This window comes from Moschus berezovskii, chromosome 2 (genome assembly GCF_049115385.1).
Source record: "Moschus berezovskii isolate FMDL1 chromosome 2, NW_MosBer_1.0, whole genome shotgun sequence".
In the NCBI taxonomy this organism is placed as follows: domain Eukaryota; kingdom Metazoa; phylum Chordata; class Mammalia; order Artiodactyla; family Moschidae; genus Moschus; species Moschus berezovskii.
The window spans coordinates 115,137,022-115,150,340 of record NC_142461.1 but is presented as its reverse complement, the minus strand read 5'-3'; the positions used below and the strand labels follow the sequence as shown (position 1 = coordinate 115,150,340).

Genomic DNA, 13,319 nt, shown 5'->3' with positions numbered 1-13,319 from the left:
CAGAAAGTGAAGAACTCAAAAGCCTCTTGATGAAAGTGAAAGAGAGTGAAAAGTTGGCTTAAAGCTTAACATTCAGAAAACGAAGATCATGGCATCTGGTCCCATCACTTGATGGGAAATAGATGGGAAAACAGTGGAAACAGTGTCAGACTTTATTTTTCTGGGCTCCAAAATCACTGCAGATGGTGACTGCAGCCATGAAATTAAAAGACACTTACTCCTTGGAAGGAAAGTTATGACCAACCTAGACAACATATTGAAAAGCAGACACATTACTTTGTGTACAAAGGTCCGTCTAGTCAAGGCTATTGTTTTTCCAGTGGTCATGTATGGATGTGAGAGTTGGACTATAAAGAAAGCTGAGCGCCGAAGAATGGACGCTTTTGAACTGTGGTGTTGGAGAAGACTCTTGAGAGTCCCTTGGACTGCAAGGAGATCCAACCAGTCCATCCTAAAGGAGATCAGTCCTGGGTGTTTGTTGGAAGGACTGATGCTAAAGCTGAAACTCCAATACTTTGGCCAACTCATGCGAAGAGCTGACTCTTTTGAAAAGACCCTGATGCTGGGAAAGATTGAGGGCAGGAGGAGAAGGGGACAACAGAGGATGAGATGGTTAGATGGCAACACCGACTCAATGGACATGGGTTTGGGTGGACTCCGGGAGTTGGTGATGGACAGGAAGGCCTGGTGTGCTGCGGTTCATGGGGTCGCAGAGTCAGACACAACTGAGCAACTGAACTTAACTGAATTGATCCCTATTTTAAACATTGAATTTGATGAAATAAAAGCAAAACAAATTACCTCATTTTTCCTTGATTTATTTATTTTCCTCAGTTTTCTCATTTGAAAATGTTCAAACCTCCAGAAAAGTTCGGAGACAAGAAGATAAATGCCTGTATATTCTTCACCTGGATTTGCCAACGGTCACCCCATTTGTTTTCTCTCTCTTTGTATAATCTGCACGCATATTTTCAACGATTTGAGAGTAAGTGGCAGACACTTTAACACCATGGCCTCAAATACTGTCACAAGGATCATCTCAGAGCAGTGACATTCTTCTGCCTTCTACAATTACCACATTTGAGAAATGTAACATTGTTACATCCTATTATCCAATATAGGGTTTATATTCAAATTTCCCTAATAGACCAAAATATCATTTTTGTCTTTTGCGTGTTTGTCTTTGTGTTTTACAAGATTCAAATAAGGGTCACAAATTGCATTTAGTTGTTATGCATCTTTAGTTTCTTTTGATCTAAAACAACCCCCTCAACAGTGACTTTTTTTTAAAATTCTTTCATGGCATTGGCTACTTTAAAGACTCTAAGCCAGTTAATTTGTATAACATCCTTCAATTTAGATGTGTCTGACTCTTTCCTCATGATTAGAAATGACTTGAATTTCTTGGCTATACTCAGCAATCTTTTTTATGGAAAGATTTTACTGTTTCTCATGTCCTGTGAAAATAGGAAAATCTTTAATGTGTTTGTTAAAGAAATCAACCTGAGATTTTGTTTGGGTGCAGTATTAGTTGCACTCAGGTATATGTATATCTGAATTTCATAATTTTGTCCTCCAGAAAATAGTAACTAAGAACAAGTAGCTTGAGAAATCCGAGCACTTGAGAGCCACTATAAGTAAAGTCTAAGTCCCACAGTAGAAAGAAGGGGTCTGTCTGCTTTTTAACCACCCGTGTGCTAAGTCACTTCAGTTGTGTCCAACTCTTTGCAACCCCATGGACTATAGCCCACCAGGCTTCTCTGTCCATGGGATTCTCCAGGCAAGAATACTGGAGTGGGTTGCCATGACCTCCTCCAAGGGATCTTCCTAAGCCAGGGATCAAACCTGTGTCTCTTATGTCTCCAGCATTGGCAGGCAGGTTCTTTACCACTAGCACCACCTGGGAAGCCCCTTAACCACCCATGGCTAATCTATATGAAAGGAATGGTTCCTATTCTTTATTTCCTTATATTTGCCAGGTTGGTCTGTAAACCAAACAGGGAGTCAGTTGGTCATGATTTAAAGATACTAGGGCACAGACCTAGAGGATCAGGTGGTAACAGTGTGTGTGCCTTCAATAGTGTTTTTAGAACTTTCGAGTCCCGAAAATACCTGACTTCTAAGATTCTGCTGACTAAGCAAGCAGAATCTAGGCAGAGGAAAGTCTAAATTTTCTTTATAAGTTCGCATGTTACAGCTGCCAATAAATCACACAAATTCATATACATAAGGGCCATGGCAAAAATGTTGAGTTCATGATAATTTCCTCTTACTTGAGACTTACAAGTCTGGGACCTATTGCTAGAAAAGGCCTTCTGAATGCATCCAAGGCATTGGCTTAACCCCAGGGATGACAAAATTTTTTGAACCCATGCCATCACTCTTACCTCATTTGCTCATAACAGCTACTGATAATTAATCACAGCATTCTTTCCTATTAGCCTAAACACTACCCCAGAAAACTTGCCAGCACAGCATTACAAGCAAGTTAGTAATAATTTGAAGTCAGCACAAAAGATAAATCTTTACAACACTTAAGAAGAATTTTTTTTGAAATCCCATCTAGTTTTTGGCTTCTCAACTTCACCTGCACATGAATGGGAAGAACCTGGAACAATGTTTCTCATGAGTGACCTACAGATAACTGATAAACTTATAATCAGAGCAGGTTGACAAGGTGATCTAACAAGGGAAGGAAAGGAGAGTGTATTAGTTAGGGTTGACTATTTGCTGTGACATATTGGCCTCAAACTGTATAATAGCTGAATCACAATAGAAGTTTATTTCTTGCTCATGAAATAATCCAGATTGGTTCCAGGTTGGGGGGATGGGAGTGTGTGAGCTTCATTCTATGGTATGATTCCATTTATAGGACATTCTGGAAGAGGTTAAACTAGAAACACAGAAAACAGATCCAAGATTGCTAAGAGCTGAGGATAACTGGGGATTCCTTGACTACAAAAGAAATGTTTGAGGTAATGATCCTATTCTATATCTTGAGTATGATAGTAGTCATGCAACTTTATGTTGTATGAACTGAACACTAAAAACTGTGCATTAGAAAAGATGATTTTAAAATTGTATATAAACATATACTTGGCCTTGTCACACAGCATATGGAATCTTAATTCCCTGACCAGGAATCTAACCCAAGTCCCTTGCATTGGAAGTGCATAGTCTTAACTACTGGAACACTGGGGAAGTCCCTGTTTCTAGATTTTTTTTTTTTTTTTGATTGTGCAGGCATGGGTGTCCCAACCACTGCATTGTTAAGTGGTCAACTTTGTATTAATTCTAGAAAATAGGGGAAAAAATTGTTTACTGAATCAACTTTGGCCAACTTAATCAGCTATTTTAGCAATAAGTGTATATTTGAACCAAGCGTATGGAAATGGTGTAAACTGAGGAAAATGAAGGTGAATTTATGGGCAAAGTAAACACTTAAAAAAAAACAAAGGCTTGTTTCTTTTTTTAAACATTTTTATTGAGGCATAGTTGATGTACAATATTTACAATATTATATTAGTTTCAGATGTATTACATAGTTTTTCAAATTTTATAGACTTGGGGCAGTGCTGGCCCACTGGCAGGCACAGCTGGGTCCTGGAGTCTGGCTGCAGGGCCCATGGTCCCACAGCTGGTGACAGGCTGTCTCCTGACATAGCTGCCTGCAGGGTCTGGGGTGCCCCAAAGCTTGCATTGGTCTACTGGTGAGTGGGGCCAGATCCCAAGGCAGCTATCTAAAGGGCCCAGAGTGTCTCAAGGCTGGTGTTGGCCTGCTGGTAGGTGGGGCCAGGGCCCAGCCAGTCCCAGAGCTGGTGCTGGACTTCTGGCAGGCTGTGGGGCTGTGGTGGTCCCGAGGCTGGGGTCTGACTGCTGGTAGTCGAGGCTGGTTTCGAGCAGGCTTGCTAGTGGGCAGGGCCAGGACCCAGGGAACATGGGGGCTGACATCTGCCAGCTGGAGGGTGGAACTGGTTCCCAGGGTCTCTGGCTGCAGGGTTCTGGGGTCCTGGGTTTAGTGCCTGCCTGCTGGTGTGTGGGGCTGCGTCTTGTGCCCTCTGGTGGGCAGGGTCCTGTCCAGGTGCAGCTGTGGGCTCAGCCTGTCTGTTGGTGGAGGGCCTGAGGCGTCTTTCAATGCTGGTGTCCCCAGGTTGGCGAGCAAAGAGGCCAGTAAGCTAGAGGAGGGCTCCAAAGCGATGGCTGCCTGTCCCAGTGTCCGTGTGGTAGAGCAGTGCCCAGAAATGGCTGCCTCCAGTGTCTGCTTATCCAAAGTGAGTTCTCATTGCTCGCTGCCACTCTAGGAGACTCTTCAAGATCAGCAGGTAGGTCTGACCCAGGCTCCTTTCAAACTACTGTTTCTCCTCCTGGGCCCCGGAACATGTTAGAGTTTATCCGTGTCTTTTAAGAATGAAGTCTCTATTTCCCATAGCCTTCTGGGTTTCCCAAAAGCAAGCTCTGCTGCGGCGGGGGGGGCGAAGTGGGACTCAGATCCTAACTCCTTGGGAAGAACTTCTGCAATTATAATTATTCTCTGTAATTGTAATTATGGGTGGTCCACCTGGAGCTATGAGTCAACGGTGCCACAACTCTGTCCCACCTACCCATCTCATTGTTGTTCTTTCTTTACATCTTTAGTTGTAGAAGATCTTTTCTGGTAGGTTCCAGTGTTCTTAATCAGGAGTTTTTCTGTTAATAGTTGCAATTCTGGTGTGCCCATGGGAGGAGGTGAGCTCAGGGTCTTTCTATGCCACCGTCTTGGGAACTCGCCAAAGTCTTGTTTCCAACATCATTCCGCCTTCTTATTAATGAGTGTGCCACCTCCACATCCATCTGCCTTCATCTCCTAAATCTCAGGGGCAGGTTTCCATTTTGTTCCTTTGCTACCAGATTGAATTTTTTCAAAAAATTTTATGAATGCCTTATAAATTATGCCAATTTAAAAATAGAGGCTAAAAATCATTCTAATATGATGAAATATTCTCTAATGACCTACTATTAATCACAATTCAGTTCAGTTCAGTTCAGTCGCTCAGTTGTGTCCGACTCTCCACGACGCCATGAATCATAGCACGCCAGACCTCCCTGTCCATCACCAACTCCCGGAGTCCACTCAAACTCACGTCCACAGAGTCGGTGATGCCATCCAGCCATCTCATTCTCTGTTGTCCCCTTCTCCTCCCGCCACCAACTTTTCCTAGCATCAGAGTCTTTTCCAGTGAGTCAACTCGTCGCATGAGGTGGCCAAAGTATTGCAGTTTCAGCTTTAGCATCAGTCCTTCCAATGAACACCCAGGATTGATCTCCTTTAGAATGGACTGGTTGGATGTCCTTGCAGTCCAAGGGACTCTCAAGAGTCTTCTCCAACACCACAGTTCAAAAGCATCAATTCTTTGGCGATCAGCTTTCTTCACAGTCCAACTCTCACATCCATACATGACCACGGGAAAAACCATAGCCTTGACTAGACAGACCTTTGTTGGCAAAGTAATGTCTCTGATTTTTAATATACTATCAAGGTTGGTCATAACTTTCCTTCCAAGGAGTAAGCGTCTTTTAATTTCATGGCTGCAATCAGCATCCGCAGTGATTTTCGAGCCCCAAAAAATAAAGTCTGACACTGTTTCCACTGTTTTTCCATCTATTTCCCATGAAGTGATGGGACCAGATGCCATGATCTTTGTTTTCTGAATGTTGAGCTTCAAGCCAACCTTTTCACTCTCCTCTTTCACTTTCATCAAGAGGCTTTTGAGTTCCTCTTCACTTTCTGCCATAAGGGTGGTGTCATCTGCGTATCTGAGGTTATTGATATTTCTCCTGGCAATCTTGATTCCAGCTTGTGCTTCTTCCAGCCCAGCGTTCCTCATGATGTACTCTGCATATAAGTTAAATAAGGAAGGTGACAATACTTGACGTACTCCTTTTCCTATTTGGAACCAGTCTGTTGTTCCATGTACAGTTCTGACTGTTGCTTCCTGACCTGCATACAGGTTTCTCAAGAGGCAGGTCAGGTGGTCTGGTATTCCCATCTCTTTATGATACTCTAAATTGTAATATGCACATTTATTTAATAACAGAAAAATAGCATCATAGTTTTATTTCTAGATCACTATAAGAAGGCTCATTTAACAGTTAAACTCCAGCCCTTCAAGGGATCTTAAAATAAATGTATATTTAACATGATTAAGACCTTGTCTGAATTTATCCATTACATTATGGTTTTTATTATACTACTTGAGCAGCCAGTTCACATTTTTTTTTCTTATGGAAATAAACAATCACCCAAAGACAGAAAGGTATTAAAAGCACTGGATAGTCATCCATCAGACTTTATTTGCCCCATGTCCTACCATCCTAGTTCAGTATTTAGTCAGAAAGATCACAGTTCCCTGAGGAAGGCCATTGTCATACAATGACTCAAGGTTATGTGAAGGTCTCTCACAGGGCAGCTTGGTGAGCTTCCTAGCCAGACTTTGTGTCTCTGGGCATTCTAAAAAGTTAAAACTTAAAATACACTGTGGATTTCAGAGGTCTCTACCATGGTCTTCAAACTAGAGCTTCTGCAGGAGTTGCAGGAATAGAGTATGTTAGACAGTTTTAAGGGGAGTGATTTCCAGCCCCTTAGAGTCTGTATTGCTGCTGCTTAAATCTGATCTGCCTGAGCACTTATGCTTGATCAAGGCATTGTGCCTAGTCTTTTCAAGCTCGCCACTCCCAGTTACCTCTATCCTACTTTCTAAAATAAGGCAGACCTCTCACCCACCTGGAGTCCTGCCAGGGGGCCTGATTTCAGACTGTGAGTGCCTACAGGGACACTGCCTTGATCAAAGCACTGGTTTGTGTCCCAGCTGCATGATTTCAAGAAAGAAGAGATAAACATTCCGTGATTATCTGCTGATCAGTATTACATTTTCAAGTCTCTAGAACATGTATCAGAAGTGAGTTAGTGTTTTATATTTTCTTGTACAGTCATCCAGACTCATAAGAGAAAATTTGTGATAAGCTACTGCATACACATAATTTGACACTGTATATTCATTTCTTACTTGGATGCATTTCCTGCTTGTTCTTCTTGTTTAGCCACTTTCTATCAGTTTATTCTACCCTATGATGTACTTATTAGATATCAGCTTAACAAGAATAGTTGTGGATTCCACTGTAAACAGTCCTTAATATGATTTTCATAAATTCAACATGTAAAAATAGCCAATCATTTGTTTTTGCTGTCAATTTCCACAGAATCTGATCATATTTTAGCAATAAGTAATACATATCTATTAATATATGGACTAATTAAAAAGGAAAAAGGCTCCATCCATCGCATTAAGAGATATAGTTCCAGTAACATTTTACTTATTATGATAACCAGTATCAATTTTAATAATGCATTTATGTCATTATATTAGTTGCTTACTAATAATGGTCATGATAATTTAATACAGAAGAAAGAGTTAATGCTCGGCTTTACCATTTCAGGAAGCAAATATTTTAAATTTCAGCATATACATATTTGTTGCAGGAAAGTATGATAAAATGATTCACTTTTTAAACTTTCAAATAAAAAAAATTCAGTAGCTGAAGTAGACATACAAGCTCAAGGGGGAACAGGAAATGTAAATTTTCCTAATATTGAAAAAGAGACTTCATATTTTTATTGGGATATAATTGACATATAACATATTAGGTTCAATATTTGCATATGTTGTGAGCTGATCACCACAACAAATCTAGGTAACATCACCATACATATTTAGAAATTTTTTCTTTTGTTCAGAACTTTTAAGATCTACTCTTTTAGCAACTTCCAAATATGCAGCACAGTACTGTTAAATAGAGTCACCATACTGTACATTATAGTCTCATGACTTATTTCATAACTGGAAGTTTATACCTTGTGATCAGCCTCATACATTTTGTCTTACCCTGGCTCCCCACCTCTGGCAAACACCAGCCTGTTCTCTGTATCTATGAGTCCAGGTTTTTTGAGATTTCACATAAAAGTGAGATTTTACAGTGTTTGTCCTTTTCTCTGACTTTTATCACTTAGCATAACGCCCTCAAGGTCCATCCATGTTGTCATAAATGGCATGTTCATATGGTTTTAAGAGTAATGACAGTGCATATAAAGTTGCTTTGGTATTCAGATTATATTGTCTACATAAAAAAGAGCTGTTAAGTCTCAGTGCAGGCCATCCCAAAATATGCCATGATGGCACATTGATTATTTTGAATTATATTGTTTGAGAAACAGTTGGTGCGAGAACACTCTGACCTTCCTTCTCTCTGTCTCCCTGGAAGCAGGAAATAAATCTCTCCTATGAAATGTGCCCTCCCTGCCTCTGGAGGTAGAGACACAGCCTCATGGCTAGAGATAGGGAATCCAGAGCTGAGAAGCCTGTACAAACCAACCTTGTAGCTTTTTTGATAATTTATTCCCCCAAACCCAAACTCTCTTTAGATTCTTCACTGATTAAGAATTCAAGCCTAAATTCCTTTATTCTGTCCTTACAAACATTCCTTACAAATTTGTTCTGTCCTTACAAATATTCCTTACAAATTTGTTGTTTCATTTTCTAAAAAGTATCAAAGCTGCCTGCTTTGGTCACTTTTTAGGTCCTGTTTCTGTAAGATTCCATTTGTATGAGTGAAATCTGTTTTTTTGGTTTTTTTTTTCTCCTGTTAATCTGTCTTATGTCAATTTAGTTACTAGATTAGTCAAAACAAAACAAGAAGGGTAGCAAGGAAATTTCCCTCTTTCCAACAGAGTGGAGCAATAAATAGGTTTTTGTTAAAAGTGTCAGTATTATAATAGGACTACAGCCTTTGCTACAATATAAATTTATGAGGAAAACTTTCAGATGTTAACATAAAATGTTTGAGAAGGCACATTGTTTTCAAAACTATTTTAGAGAGTATATAAGCCAAAAAATTCACTACTCTAATGGAATAAAATCAATGACCCCAGTGTTCTGTTCCCAGATCTATTGTAAAATTAAGCATTTCTTTCAATTTCTTCATTTGTCTTTATTTCTCTAAATATAAAATGGAAATAATAACTCTCCTTACGGTCAGAGATGTCTGCAGAATTCTTGCAAAAAAAAAAAAATCCCCTGTGTAATAGAAAGTCGCATTACTTGTTAATTTACTTGCAAACTACTGACAGATTAGAAATAAAAACATTTACTACCTTGTTCTTTTTTTAATATTTGTTAGAAGTTATTGCAGAAGAATCTGAAAATAAATGACCATCCACTATCCAAGAGTTCTAACAAGAAAGATAATTCAGAATCTCAGAGCTGGACTTCCCTGATGGCGCAGTGGATAAGAATCTACCTGCCAATGCAGGGGACATGGTTTCGATCCCTGGTCCAAGAAGATTCCACATGCCTCAGGGCAAATAAGCCCATGTGCCACAACTACTGAGCCATGCTCTAGAGCCCGTGAGTTGCAACCTTGATACTAACCTTGGTTCCTTCACTAAAGAAAAGGAATATTATTTTATTCATACATTTAACAAAAAGTTTATTCAGGATTTCTCTTGGATTTAGCCTGTGCTAAATCACTGGGTAGGGCAGCGATATTGCTGTGTGTGGGAATGTAAACTGTTCTGGATCAGGGGTGAAAGAGGAGATTAATACAATATCTTGGAACTTATATAGTCTGGAAGCAAATCTGGACATTCTGGAAAGAAACTGAATGGCTGTATAGCTATTTATGTCAGTCACTAGACGTCTTTAAGTAACTATTAACACTAAACATTTCTGGGAGTAATTATCCAGGCGGTGAAGACAACCACAGAAATAGAACAAAGAGAAAAAAATGTCACGTGAAATTTGGCCTAAGTCAAAAATCCAATCTCTGCTTAATGATGATGGTGTCTGAGCTCACATTTACAACACAACACAACACAATATCTTAGTTATGCAGTAAAAGTAAAAATGTTAGTTGATACTGGCATCAGCCAGTCTTGGACTAAATAACTTCTGGCATTGCTTCCAACAACAGGCTTACATGGGAAGGCTACACTCTGAGCACAGAATTAAGAGAATTCAGTTACATAATTGGTGATTGTTTACTGGCGTCAGAGTCTTTCCCCACCGGTAGATAAAACCACTAATTAAACCAAGAATTAGAATATCCTTGCTTCTGATGGGAAACACTTTCCATCTTTCAAGGGTGCCAGTGAAGGGTAGGACAGGGCAGAAAAAAAGGTTGCTAACCATCTAGGCGTAACTTGACAGTCTTTGGACAAGTTCATTAATCTTTGGCACCTCCAGCAGAGGGCAGGCAGGTATAGGGAAAAGAGAAGAAACAGACCTTTCACGGTTTTATTTACTGGTGTCCTAGTCTTGAGCAGGAGGATGAGACCATAAAAATGGATGTGAGAACTGAAACTGCAAAGCCATATTCACTACCTATACGTTAATATTCACTATTTCACTGTTCCATGACCTTTAAAATTTTTGTCAGAACACTTAAACTTTCTCACTATCAGTTATAAATATGTGGGGAAATGAAATAATAGTAAAGGTAGTATTTATTTAGTATATTATGATGTGAAACATTAGATATATTGAGAGTTAAAGTGTTTCATTTCTGTGTAAAAAAAAAAAAAATTATCAAGAACATAGCACTTACCTTCTTGTTGTAGAACTTACAATAAGACACAAGCGTCTTTTCTATGTTTTGCCACTGCTGCTGCTGCTGCTAAGTCACTTCAGTCGTGTCCGACTCTGTGCGACCCCATAGATGGAAGCCCACCAGGCTCCCCCGTCTCTGGGATTCTCCAGGCAAGAACACTGGATTGGGTTGCCATTTCCTTCTCCAGTGCATGAAAGTGAAAAGTGAAAGTGAAGTCGCTCAGTCGTGTCTGACTCTTAGTGGGCTCATCTCTAAATTTGAATCAGCCTGCAGCATGGCATCCTTTGCGCTTTAGTATCAGTATCATCAAGAGTTCCTTGAACAGCAACTCTGGAAAAATAGGTTACACACTGTTTCAACCACTAGCCTCACCTCAGGTACCAAACCAATTGCCTTGAATGTGTTTGGATTTACAAGTCTCCACCCAGCCCTGCCCAGATGCCACTTGCTAACTCCCACCCCAGCCACCCACGACTAACTCCTCTGCAACTGACCCTTCACACCCCAAGGGCTCAAACCCTTGGGGAACTCACTGGACTGAATTCATTTAGGTAGTTGCCACCTGCCTGTCAAGTTTCTATTGAACTCAGCTTTTTTCCTTTTTTTAAATCAAAATAAAAGTTTCCTCTCAAGACTTTTTTTGTGGGGACTTTGACACACAAATTTGGATAGAAATATCAGAAGAAATAGCTGACCAACCAGAAAATGCCTGTGTCTGTAGAGCAGAATTTGGGGGCAGGGGTAAGGGGATAGAACAGGCAGGAGATGTGGTTTTTTGTTATGAGTCATGACTTTTTAATTATGTACATCTATTACTTTGCTACAAACAAAAATTCAAAAGGGAAATAAAAAGGCAGGTTTATTTCCTCTGAAACAGGGTAACAATATTTGATTAAATTAGATCAGTAATTGTGGAGCACTTATTATATGCCAAGTGTTGTGCTGGGCATGAGGAAAACAAATCAGAACAGAATGAACCTGCCTGGAAACAGGCCACAGTGACCTGAATCTTTCAAGTGGCATCTTGGTGGCCTTGTGGAATGAAATCCAATGTACTGCTTCTAACTCTTACAATTAGAATGTATAAACAATTCGGGCAAGGTATGCATGCAAAGTCAAGTGTCTCAGGAAAAAAATGTGAAAGATTCAGTTGACGATATCCAAGAACTGAGGGATGTGTTTCTAAGCCCAAACTTATTTATAGCTCAGATTCACTGAGAAGTTCTAGTGTTACTCAGTGGAGTCTCCTGACAATTACTCTCTTGATGATGAGTAAGTTTTCCTTGCCATTTATTAAGTTCATGCTGTGCTCATATCCTGCTAATTTTAATTCTCTCACAGAAAATGGAACATTTATCTTGTCATAATAATGCTTAATTGAATATATGCCTGCCCATTGCAGCAAACTGAAAGGAAAGGCTTATGTTATTATGACTACATACTGTAATTCTTTAGTATTTAATACAAACAAGTTCTGAGAACTTGAGACATATACTGGTATGTAATGGCTTTTTACATATTTTAAACAGTTCTGAAATATTAAAACATGTTTCGCACATAAGAGAAAAGACAACATCTCTAGAGGAGCTTTGAGTCAAATCTCACTTCAACTTTTATCTATTTATCAGCTCCTCTTTTTTGCAGCCCTTCTTATGTGGCCCCACATTAGCATCACCTGGGAGCTTCTAAAAAAGGAGCTCCTTGGACACACCCCAGTGAGATTCTGATTTATTCAGTTGTGGGAGGAGCCTGGTCATGCGCAGTTTGTTTAATATGTCCAGAGATGGTTCTAATTTGTAATTAGGGTTGTGCACTATCGCCTATCACTTCGAGTGGTTCTCAAAGTGTGGTCCCTGGGCCAGCAGCATCAGCACCATCTAGGAAATAGTTACAAATGCAAATTCTCAGGCCCATTCCACCCCAGTGAATCCAAGTTCTGGGGTGGAGCCCAGTAATCTGCATTTTAACAAGCCTTCCATGTGACTTATGCACAGTCAAGTTTGATCCATTAGACTCCAAAAGAATATTAAAAACCAGAATGCCAGGAGAATGGAGTTAAGGAATGAGAGATCATAGAGCTAGGTGGGCTCTCTTCTTGGGGTGTAGGAAGCTCTGTTGTAGTGTAGGTGCAAGTGCAGGCCTTGCTGGTGAAGATGCTTTTTTTAATAATAAGCTGACCCAGTACTGATCACACCTTGGTGAAGTAAGTCACACTAGCAAACTAGCCTGAACCTGTTATACTTTTTTGTATCAGAGGAAGGAGATTCTTGGGGAGAGAAAAGGAATATTCATTGGAAGGACTGATGCTGAAGCTGAAACTCCAAAACTTTGGCCACCTGGTGTGAAGAACTGACTCATTGGAAAAGACCCTGATGCTAGGAAAGATCAAAGGCAGAAGGAGAAGGGGATGACAGAGGTTGGATGGCATCACCAACTCAATGGACAGGGGTTTGAGCAGGCTTCAGGAGTTGGTGATGGACAGGGAAGCCTGGCGTGCTGCAGTCCATGGGGTCACAAAGAATAGACACGACTGAGCGACTGAACTGAACTAGAAGTCTTTTGAGGCAAAGATAGGGTCATTCATCTCATCCCTGGATTGTACTTGCAGAATAAACAAATGCTGAGTTTCTGATCATTTTATAGGGTTTCCAGATTTCCAATGAGGTACTCTAAGAGCTGCC

The 13,319-nt window shown here is 40.2% G+C and overlaps 1 long non-coding RNA gene across 1 annotated transcript in view; it reads left to right on the top strand.

The window, feature by feature from the left end:
• LOC129537656 (uncharacterized) overlaps positions 1–13,319 on the top strand; it is a 105,474-nt gene that overhangs the window by 19,303 nt on the left and 72,852 nt on the right. The window contains exons 2-3 of the long non-coding RNA XR_008682072.2: positions 2,873–2,975; positions 4,151–4,271. This is a non-coding gene — a long non-coding RNA (uncharacterized LOC129537656). The remainder of the gene's footprint in view (positions 1–2,872; positions 2,976–4,150; positions 4,272–13,319) is intronic.